This window comes from Lonchura striata, chromosome 5 (genome assembly GCF_050655825.1).
Source record: "Lonchura striata isolate lonStrDom1 chromosome 5, ASM5065582v1, whole genome shotgun sequence".
Taxonomy (NCBI): domain Eukaryota; kingdom Metazoa; phylum Chordata; class Aves; order Passeriformes; family Estrildidae; genus Lonchura; species Lonchura striata.
This window is the reverse complement of record NC_140707.1, coordinates 55370120-55380002: the sequence shown is the minus strand read 5'-3', so window position 1 is coordinate 55380002 and position 9883 is coordinate 55370120. Positions and strand designations below refer to the sequence as shown.

General features: G+C 35.2%; 1 long non-coding RNA gene across 1 annotated transcript; it reads right to left on the bottom strand.

Moving 5' to 3' along the window:
• Positions 1 to 1530: 1530 nt before the first annotated feature.
• On the bottom strand, positions 1531 to 9137 carry LOC146767382 (uncharacterized). The gene is made up of 3 exons (XR_014955722.1): positions 5377 to 9137; positions 5216 to 5287; positions 1531 to 3338 (listed from the first exon to the last, which is right to left on the bottom strand). It is a non-coding gene; the product is annotated as an uncharacterized LOC146767382 (long non-coding RNA).
• Positions 9138 to 9883: the final 746 nt, after the last annotated feature.

Sequence of the window (9883 nt, the reverse complement as noted above, 5' to 3'; positions counted from 1 at the left end):
ATGTAATGGTAAGTGGTGGTTCAATCTTAAGAAATGAGAACTTGAACAATGCCCTTGCCCTTGTCTTACTTTCCCCTTCCCTTCCCTCTCATTCTCTCCCTTGTATCAGCAGCTGTGGCTGCCAGAGCTTACCAAATGAGCTATCTATTATAAAGACAGAGAGTCAACCACTGTTTTTAACAAATGTGAAATCAAAAATGTTTACATGATTCCTAAATTTTGGCATATGCCCTCAAGAAAGGTGTTTTTTTTTCCAGTAGAATTTTTGAAACTGGTATTTAGTTTTCATTTTATCATCTGCTTAGAGCAATGTGTTCTCCAAAGCTTTGGCATGCCTGGCTTTCATATGATAATCAGAACTGCCATATGTTTAAGAGCTTTATTTCTCACTTAACTGCTTTAACTTGCTGAAATAATCAGCATGACTCAAAGCCAAATTCAATAGCTTGATGAAAAGAGCACTCATGAAGCAACTGTCCATCACTTTTTCATACTGTGACAAAATGGTTTTCATTTTTCTGCAATAATTTTGAGCAGTTGTTGTGTGTTCACGGCATTCTGTTGCAAACTTCATTTTGAGGATAGAGCTGAGTTAATTTCAATGAAATTGCTATTGCAGTTATATATAAATTACTCACTAATTCACGGGAATGATAAAAAAACCTGAAGTTGCTCTGGACCAAAATATTAATTTAGCACTTCAAAATACACATACAAACAAATTAGATATAGAATAATACCTGTCCCAAATCAAAGTATTATGGAACTTATATTTGTGTCATAAATGAAAATCTGGTGTAGAAATGTTTTGCTGAAGAAAAAACTTAACCATAAGGTGCTCACCAAAACAAATGAAGCTTTCTTATGTTTCTGCTTGAGTATTGGTTCAAATGTAAGCAGTGAGATGGATTATCTCTTGACCATGATTTACATACACTAAGGCAGACATTTAGTGCCTTCATTAGGAAAACTTATGTTAGACTTTGCATGCATGACACAGAAGTTACTGAATCGGTACAATAGCTGCAGTGAGCCCTAAATGAGCTTAACTTGCTGATACATTTTAACAAAATAAAAATTTATGATTTTCTCTAAGAAGTAATTTTATTTCTTATCCTGTTCCCACATAAATTGTGAGAAGGGAAGCCAATAAAGGTAACTAGTAAATATATTTATATTAATTCTATAATTGTACATAAATGTTTTAATTAAAATTGTCAATATTGTAAAGTCTGAATATTGCTAATCAGTTGTGCTCATAAATTCTATTGAGTGTTTTCTACCCATCTACCTGGAAGTAAAACTACGTTTTTATTAGCTTCACAAAAGACTATGCTGTCATATATTTCTTTTTATTACATTTTATCAATATCTTCATTTGCACATTCATATTTCCTATTGTAAAAGAAAAAATGGCAATATTCTCAGCTATCTTATCACAAAGTTATACATACTTTATAGCCTCAGTATTAACACCAATATAGAAATACCAGGAAATGTCAAGAGAGAAAACAATAACTAAGAACTGTGTAAGTTTTCTGGCAAAAATAAACTAAAACATATATATTATAAAATCTATAACTTATACAAAAAGTAATTTTTAAAATATTTTTTCTCCAGGAATTTTATACATTAATATCTGAATCGTGTTTTATACCAATTTCAGTATTAGGCTTGACTTTCTTTTTATGGATATATGTTAGCAAGGAGGTAAGTTTACTTCTTTGTATGTTAGTATCCTTGTAGCTTGAGCTCTGCTTATTTTGGTGCATATTCAAAATGGAATATTGGAGCATACAAGAAGAGCATGGGAGCTAATTAATACAAGAGCAGATCACAGTCAATTTACTGAGTAAGACTGATCAAACCATAATTACTTTTAAATGTTAGGTGCTATCAAGAGTTACAGTCACATAAGACTTCAGGAAGGGAGGTATGGGTAAAATGTGACAGGTCCTAATATTAACATCAAAGATTGCCATGTCTTAGAAGGAGCATGAGTGTTACTTAAGTAAATTATAATACCTTTACTGGAAAGGCAATATAATTATCTCACATTTTCCTAGCTCAGTTTTTTCACACCTTCCACTAAAGCTGCCAGTGTTGAACTCTTTAGCAAACCTTGAACTGCTTGAGCAACTTTGCAGCCCTGTGAAATGCTGTTGCCATTGCTAGGAACAGGTCATAGTGCTCGTAGCTTTGTTTAACTTGATTCAGCTGGAATAATAATTTTTCTAATTGACAAGTTGTCTGTATCTAATTGTTTTAATTCTGCTTATCTTCATATCATGCAACTAGAATTTTACAGAACAGAAACAAGCAGATCTTCCAGGTAGAACAAGATATTCCCTCCTTCTCTTTCCCACTGGCAGTAAATCATAACAATCTTACTGTGGAAACATTCCTTCACTCATGTAGATCCCACTGTTTTTTCAGGGATCATGTGTTGTGTACTTATTTATACCTCTATCTGTAAGGATCTAACTTACAGTAAAACCAGAGTTTGGCACTTGAACACCTTTCTGAATCTGAGCCTAGAAGAACAAAGGCACTGTTTAAGTGTGACCTTCTTGCTATGGAGTACACAGGTGCCTCCAAAAGTCATTTTGTTCCCTGGAGAGTTCAGTGACTCAGAAGGGGGGTAATGGTAGGTAGTACACTCAGCAGGATGTTGCTTAATGCCAAGTGAGGAGCTTGCTCTTTCCAGCTGATTGCAATGTGTAGCTGCCCGCTCAGACTTGGTACTAAAAACTAACCTGTAATAATTTCTCACTTACATCCAATCAACAAAATTGCAGTTAATTTGAATAATTTCCTAAATATTTCTTAACTACTTTTTTTTTAATCTAGATAACTTTGATTCATTGGATGAATGTTGTGCTTATGGCCTCAGTTATACTGACAAAAGTGGGGAAAGCAAAGTGAAGGACAACCAGGAATTCAAGACATGACTTCAAACCAAGATAATCTAGTAATAAACTCTCAGTTTTGCCTAAAAGCAGAATAATTTTTTGAAAAAAAACTGATATGTTTGAAGTATATTGGCTTAGAGGATTTTAAGTAAGACAGAAAAAGACTAATTTGAGAATATTTGTGGTTCTGGAGTGAGTTAGATTCTTGGAAGCATCTTAGCCGAGTAGATTCAAGCTCAGTTCTGCTGATGCTGAAGTACCACTCAGAAAGTTCAGAGAATTTCCCAGGAAAACTAATGCATTCATCCACTCCAGATCAAAGTGCCTGTGCTTTTACTGACAGCAGTTCTAAGAGCCTTTTGGAGTTCTAGTTCCATAATCTACCTGCAGCTTCAAAAAATGCTTCAAAAACATCATGTTGATTTTCTGTAAATAAAACAAAGTCAGTCAACAGGAGAAGAAGATATGTGGAAAGCCAGAATTAATTGGATACATGATACATTTCTTACATACATTTCTCCCCATTTATTTCTTAATGTCCATTCTTCCACAGACAAAAATTAATCCAATGTAGAATTATTCCACTGTTATAATCCTTTTTCTGAGAAATCACAATCAAAGAAATAAAGATTATTGTTCTGAGTCTCATGAAGATAATTGTAAAACTAGGTTTAGGTTTTTCAGCTGTGTATGCGATTGGACTTCGAAAAAAAAAAAAATAAAGAAAGCAGTAGAGATATGGCTGAATAGAAGAGATTATAAATCCTGAGTACATTAAGTCCTGTGGAGCTCAGGCTGTATTAAAATTTCTGGACTAAGTTGTGCTGAGATACCTCCCTGGAACATTGGGAACACCACAACTAGAAAAGTGAGTGCAGGAAAAGGTGAAGATCTGGTGAGCAACTCCCAGTTACCTGGACCAAAAAATCCTTTACAGTAATTTATCTTAATAAGGGTGAGTTCATTTCTATACCTTTATTTTTGATACTTATATTGCTTTTTCAACTTGATTCACTTTCCCATTTATCTACACCTCAACTTATCAAAATTTTGTGTCTGTTTACCTATATAATAACACTGTGACTAAGATATCATCCTGAGGTGTGTGATTTTTTTCTTTAGCTAACAGCTTGCTTACCAGAAAGAACAAAGAAATGAGCATTGCCTTTAGCTCATCCCCAGGTTCCTGGGTATGCTAAAAGTCATGTTCTAAACCTGACTTCCTTTCAGTCTAATATCTTGTGTCTAATATCAATCTAATATCTAATATCTCATGTCTAATATTAAGAAAAGTCCTATCAGATTTTTGGACTGGATAAATTTTCTGGGACACTGGTGCTTAGAGTAGTGACTTTCACCAAAGTCTATGTTAGTTTTTGATGTTCTTGTATCTCTAATTTTAGCGGCATAAAATTACAGTGCAATTCCTCCTTTTAAGGAGGAAGGTACTAGTGGAATCCTGTGTGCTTTACAGGGTACCACAACATCTTGATCAGCTATTTTTTTAAAAATGTTTGATTGTTTAATTTTATTCCAACATCTTACGCACATCAAATAATAAAGAATTGCTGTACTACAGAATATATTTAATATAATAGTAAAGATACAGTCATCCAAACCTGTCGGCTAGAACCTCGCTGCCCGGTCCCAGTAGCAGGTTTTGTCCCATTCTTTTTATGTAAAAGAATGAGTTTTAGACAGTAATTTGAATGGCATTACCTTGGTATTTGCCAGAAGAATACAGCAGTAACACAATCTGGATTGTCAGTATAGTTAAGTGTAAATATAACCATGAAAATATTGCTTCTTTGTATGTAATACAAGAAACTCCTGTTGATGTGTTTAAATACATCTTTGTCAAGCAAATCTGCAAATACCACACGAGCTGCTGAGAAGACATTTTAGCTATTTCATATTAACTAGCATTGACGTAACTTCTGCCTTGGAGACAGATGTATCTCTACACCCAATTAGTTGGTCTAAATTACACATTACAGTGACAGATTTGTTTTTTTCTTGAGAATGCAGATTTGATGCTTTTCGTCCTTCTGGCACACCCCAAAATCATAATCTAAATTCTTAGATGCAATGAATGGCTGATGCTCATTGTCTGCCACTCAACGCATTGCATAGGTGCACATTTTACAGCAAAGGCTGTTATTTCATTGCAGGAACTGAGATATTTTTAGACATGAGTTCTTTGTTACACAAGGTTCTTGTGCCTATGGACAGTTTTTGCACCTTATTCCATCTTAATTTTCTAATTCTGCTGATTACTTTTTTTTATGGCCCCTAACTTTCACCTGGTCTTTGCAGAGTCCAAAGTGCAGTTTCTCTAATACAGTTTGGAGCAGGACTGCCTGGTAAGTCATTGCCTGATAAAAAAGAGGAAAATAAAAAGAGTACTCAAATATCTGAAAGAGTGCAGCCACCCCACAGAGATGTATTTTGAGGTCAGGTTTACCTTTCTATCAGATGGGTATCTGTTGGCATTGGTGCTTGGCACCTGTCAACAGTGAATAGGAACTGTCACCATCAGTTTATCATCTGACTGTAAGATTTTCATATTCTCTCTGTGAGTTCTCACAGGCAGCTCCTCACAGCACTGACTCCTTTCTTCCGTGTTCCACACAGCCAGCTGACTTCTTGCTGTCCCTTGCAGCACACACTAACCCTCCGTGGCCCTGGCATGACTGCCTGGCCCTCACTCCTCACAGCAGCACAACCAGCTGGCTCCAACTCTCCTCTCAACCAGCTAATCCACTCTCCTGTAACACCCATCCTTACTGGACACAGCTGTGACCTATTAGTGGCAAGGCTGTTCCTATTCTGGTAGTTAGTACAGCTGCAGTTCCTCAGGAGTGAGATTGCCTTCAGCACTATCTCTATTCTCTTATGATCCATCCTCCCACAGGTAGCCAAAAAAAAAAAAAAAAAAAATCCCTAATGAAGTATAAAGTTAGAAAATGTAAAGTTCCGAGTCTCATGAAATATGAAAAAATGGTGTTAATCAAGGACATGGTCGAATTGGTAGTTTAACAATTATCAAGAGGTAGATAAATTGCTGTGTGGCATTCTCAGCTTTGTAAATTTGAACACTTTTTAACCTATCAAGACACAAAGGTGTCCTAGACATCTTGATGGAAAATGTAGTGCACAGAAGAAAATTTAAAGGGCAAGTCTCTAAAATACATCCCTGACTTAATCTCTAGTGTTTTCATTACAAATGCTTGAACTTTTTAGTTTATTTTAAATTAAAAAGAAAAAAATAAACATAAAAAAATTAAAAGATTACTCTATAAGATTTGCATAAAAATGTTTGGTTTGTCCCATGCACAATTTTAATCCACAGAGATAAATCCACAGAGATAAAGTTTAAGGCTGAATAAGTAAGAAAGCTCTGTTTTAAATAGATAACATTATAGGTTTGAATGCTGCAGAGTAATTAAAGAATATAATACCCCGTTAAAAAAGATCAATATGCACTTGAGATCAGGGCAGGATCTATTTCTGAAATTATGTAGTTCACACTGATTTCTATCACATTTTCAGTATTGATTTGATGTGAATCTTTTTGATTTGACTTCTCAGCTTGTTTGCCAAGGTTTTAAGACTGCCTGTGCCTCCAGAGTGAAATTAAAGTCAAGGCTGTTTGCATGTCTACATAAAGAGCTGTTAGCAGGTTTCAGTCAGAGACTCTTCAGTAAACAAGCTGTGTATTCCTTTGAAATGATCAGTTCCAGCTCTGTTTTGACAACTTCTTAGAAACTGATTTTCATGAGAAATTATTTGATGAGAATGGTGAGTGCAAGGAGCACAACGCTATAGCCTATTGCTTTCTTTTATGTTTGTTCTTTTGTGCCTGAAGAAGCTCTTTACAGTATTCTGATCAGAAAAATGCTAGTGAGGAAATTTTTGCAATGATTCTTAATTGGGTTTAGCTTGATGCAGTTGATATCAGAAATTGATTGAATAAAAATTAATAAAATAAGGGAGTGATATTGCAGAATTGCTTAGTAACAAGAGAGACAACAGAATGGGACAATCTCATTTTTTCTTGGTTTATTAAAATTAGAAACGCCAGAAAGACAATTGTTTATTTACAACATTGGGTCTGAGATATCTTTGTCATTTCATCCCATAAAATATGAGAAGAACAAGTCCTTTGGATAGTGCCTTTTGGCACTTATAGTCCTTGACAGGGTTAGAGGTTGGACCCAAAAAACTCCAATTCTCAAAACTACTTTCAAGCTTTCACATATCATTTCAAGCTCACAGATTTGGATGGGCAGGAGTTAAATTTTATTCTAACACCAGGGAAATTTTAAAGCTTTATTTTGAGATCTGACTAGGAAAGATTAATCATACTAAAAAACATGCATAAAACATATTGGGACTTATAAGACAGAAATTGTGTCACTTATTTGGCTAAGTTTCTGTATGCAAATTTGTTACATAGAAGAGGAATAGAAGAGAACATATTTCTGTCTTCTCCCCATGTACCTGGCATTTCAAAGGTTATATGGCAATTTGAAAGACCTGGGTTTAAGTATGACTTTTGTATTTGCAATCTTCTGATCATCATTACCATGGGGCAAAGATGTTTTGAAATGTCATCCACCATTCTTCTAAAGGGCTCTGGATCCACTGAGTCAAACTCACTGATTTGAGCTCTGATTGTAGTTGTAGATTTAAAATAATAAACTGTAAAATACATTCACACCCCTCTCAGAGGAAATGAGGTGTGTGGGAGGCAAGATGGGGGGTAAGCTCTCACGAGCATGGTGTATCTTCTGCCTCTTTGACACGAAACAAAAGCTTTATAACAAGTGGCTGGAAGTGAGAGTGCTCCTCCCCTGCAAGTGCCTTCAGGCTGCTGGTTAGGACACTCATGTGGGAGGCTGAGATGTGGGTTTTGGTGCCCAGGACTTTCACGTCCTATAAGAGGTCTTTGCTGCTCCATTATGAAATGTCAGGGTCACAGTGACAGACCCTCCTCCAGCTAAATTCTATGAAAAGCAGTGACTCATTTTCCATGTAGATGTTATACACCAAGAAGGCCTGGTGAACAGAAGTACATCTCAGAAGCACAGAGTTCATAATTTAGCACAACTAAATTAAAACTCTTCTGAGTTTTTCCGTAGGCTGCTTTAGGTAGCTTCCCACTGAATAAATTGTTATATAATTTTGGGCCCTATTATGAGCTAGTTTTCTTTACACTGAGTAGAAGCCCAAAGTATTTTGGTTAGTGAGAGCAGATTCTCTTTGCAGGATCAGAGTTCTCAGGACCTTTTTCTACCTGAGGCTGTAACTCTCACATATTTTTAAGATTTCTGTATTTATTTTTCCACAAAGTAGAAATGGGATTTCTTGATTTTGGACTAAAATTTAAAGGGAAAACATCTTGTGCTTTTCTACAAAGAATCACTCACTTTGATGATATAGAACCAGTAGTGGTATTTTACACATTACCTGAGACTGTCTTGTTGTATTTCCATAAATTCTGCTTTTTGGTCAGTATGAAATAGGAAAAGAACTCTTCCATCTAGAATCCAAAAAAAGTAAAAGCTGTTTCAAAGAGGGTAATGTTTGTTTGCTTTGTAAGTCTGCTTAAATTTGCATTTGCCTTGACTTCCAGGTAGATCTGATTTTAGCTGGGTTGTATTGATTTGCTTATTCTAATGGTAAGATAAAACTTTCCATGAAAGAGGAGCTTCTTAGATTAGGTAAATCAATGTAATTCAATTGATTTTAGTGTTATGATGACCTCCACAAGAGAATCTGGCCCAAAGCTAAACATTTTATTGCTTGGAACCTTTTTATTTTTAATTGACAAATACTTTTTTATACCTTGTCTGGATTTCTAATTATGCAAAATAGTTGACAACCAGTAATGATAAGTATATATTACAGACATCAAAACAAAAGATTTATAATTTATCGCCATGCCTCCCCGAATCTTAAATCTACAAGATTAAATGCTTAAATGTTGCAGTCTCTACAGCAGTTTAACATTCAAGGAGCATTTACTCTGTTAAATCATTTAAGTGACTTGAGGAGTATAATGAAAACACAGAAGAGCCTCAAGCTTCCTAAGTAGATGTTGAAGGATGATTTTCAAAAGCTAAAATTTACAAGATCTTAGACATTTCGAGAGGGCAGTGTAAAGATCCTTTACCTGAGCTATTTCCCAATTATAAAGAAAATAAGTATTATCACCTGTTTTAGCAGTTTGGATTTGTTTATTAACAAAAATTTCAGTAAATGGTGAAGTTTTTGTTTTTGTTTTCTGGGTAGTAAATTAAATAAGATACACAGCACAAAATGTAACACACAGAGATATATTATTAAAATAAAAATCCCCTTCCTGCTTATGTAGGTCCATAACCAAGGGCTGAAGTGACCATCACACTATTTTAGAAAGATAATTGAGGAGGTTTTTCTTGACATCTGCTCAGTTTGAGAGTCAGTGCCTTGGAGTAAGTCTCTCTGCTGGAATCCCAGCTGTATTGCAACTATGAATTTTCCTTGGAAAAATGTGAATCTCTGCCTTAACTACACTTTTAGGCCAAATTTATTCAAATGATCTCCCTGTTCTTCACTAAACCTGAAGGTGCAAATTCATAAGCATAACGAAGGAATAAAAATGTTGCAGTGATTTCTCATAGAAACCAAATATGAGTCGCTGCCATGCCTACGAGAAAACGTGTGTATATGAGGTTAGATAGAGCCTGCTTGTAAACTTCTGCTGTAAGCCAGTGCAAGGACTACTGAGACCCAAACAATGCTAAATAGCAGTGGATTCTTTCCTCCTTTAGGAAATACTCTCATTCTTAGTATCTTTTACTTCCAGGCTGAAAATATCCTGTCATCATATTTATATGCAATCTAAAATATTCCTAGGCAGATGTCTGGACAACACAGTACTTATTTTTTAATAATGTTTTCACTTATATAATGTATGGTTATAA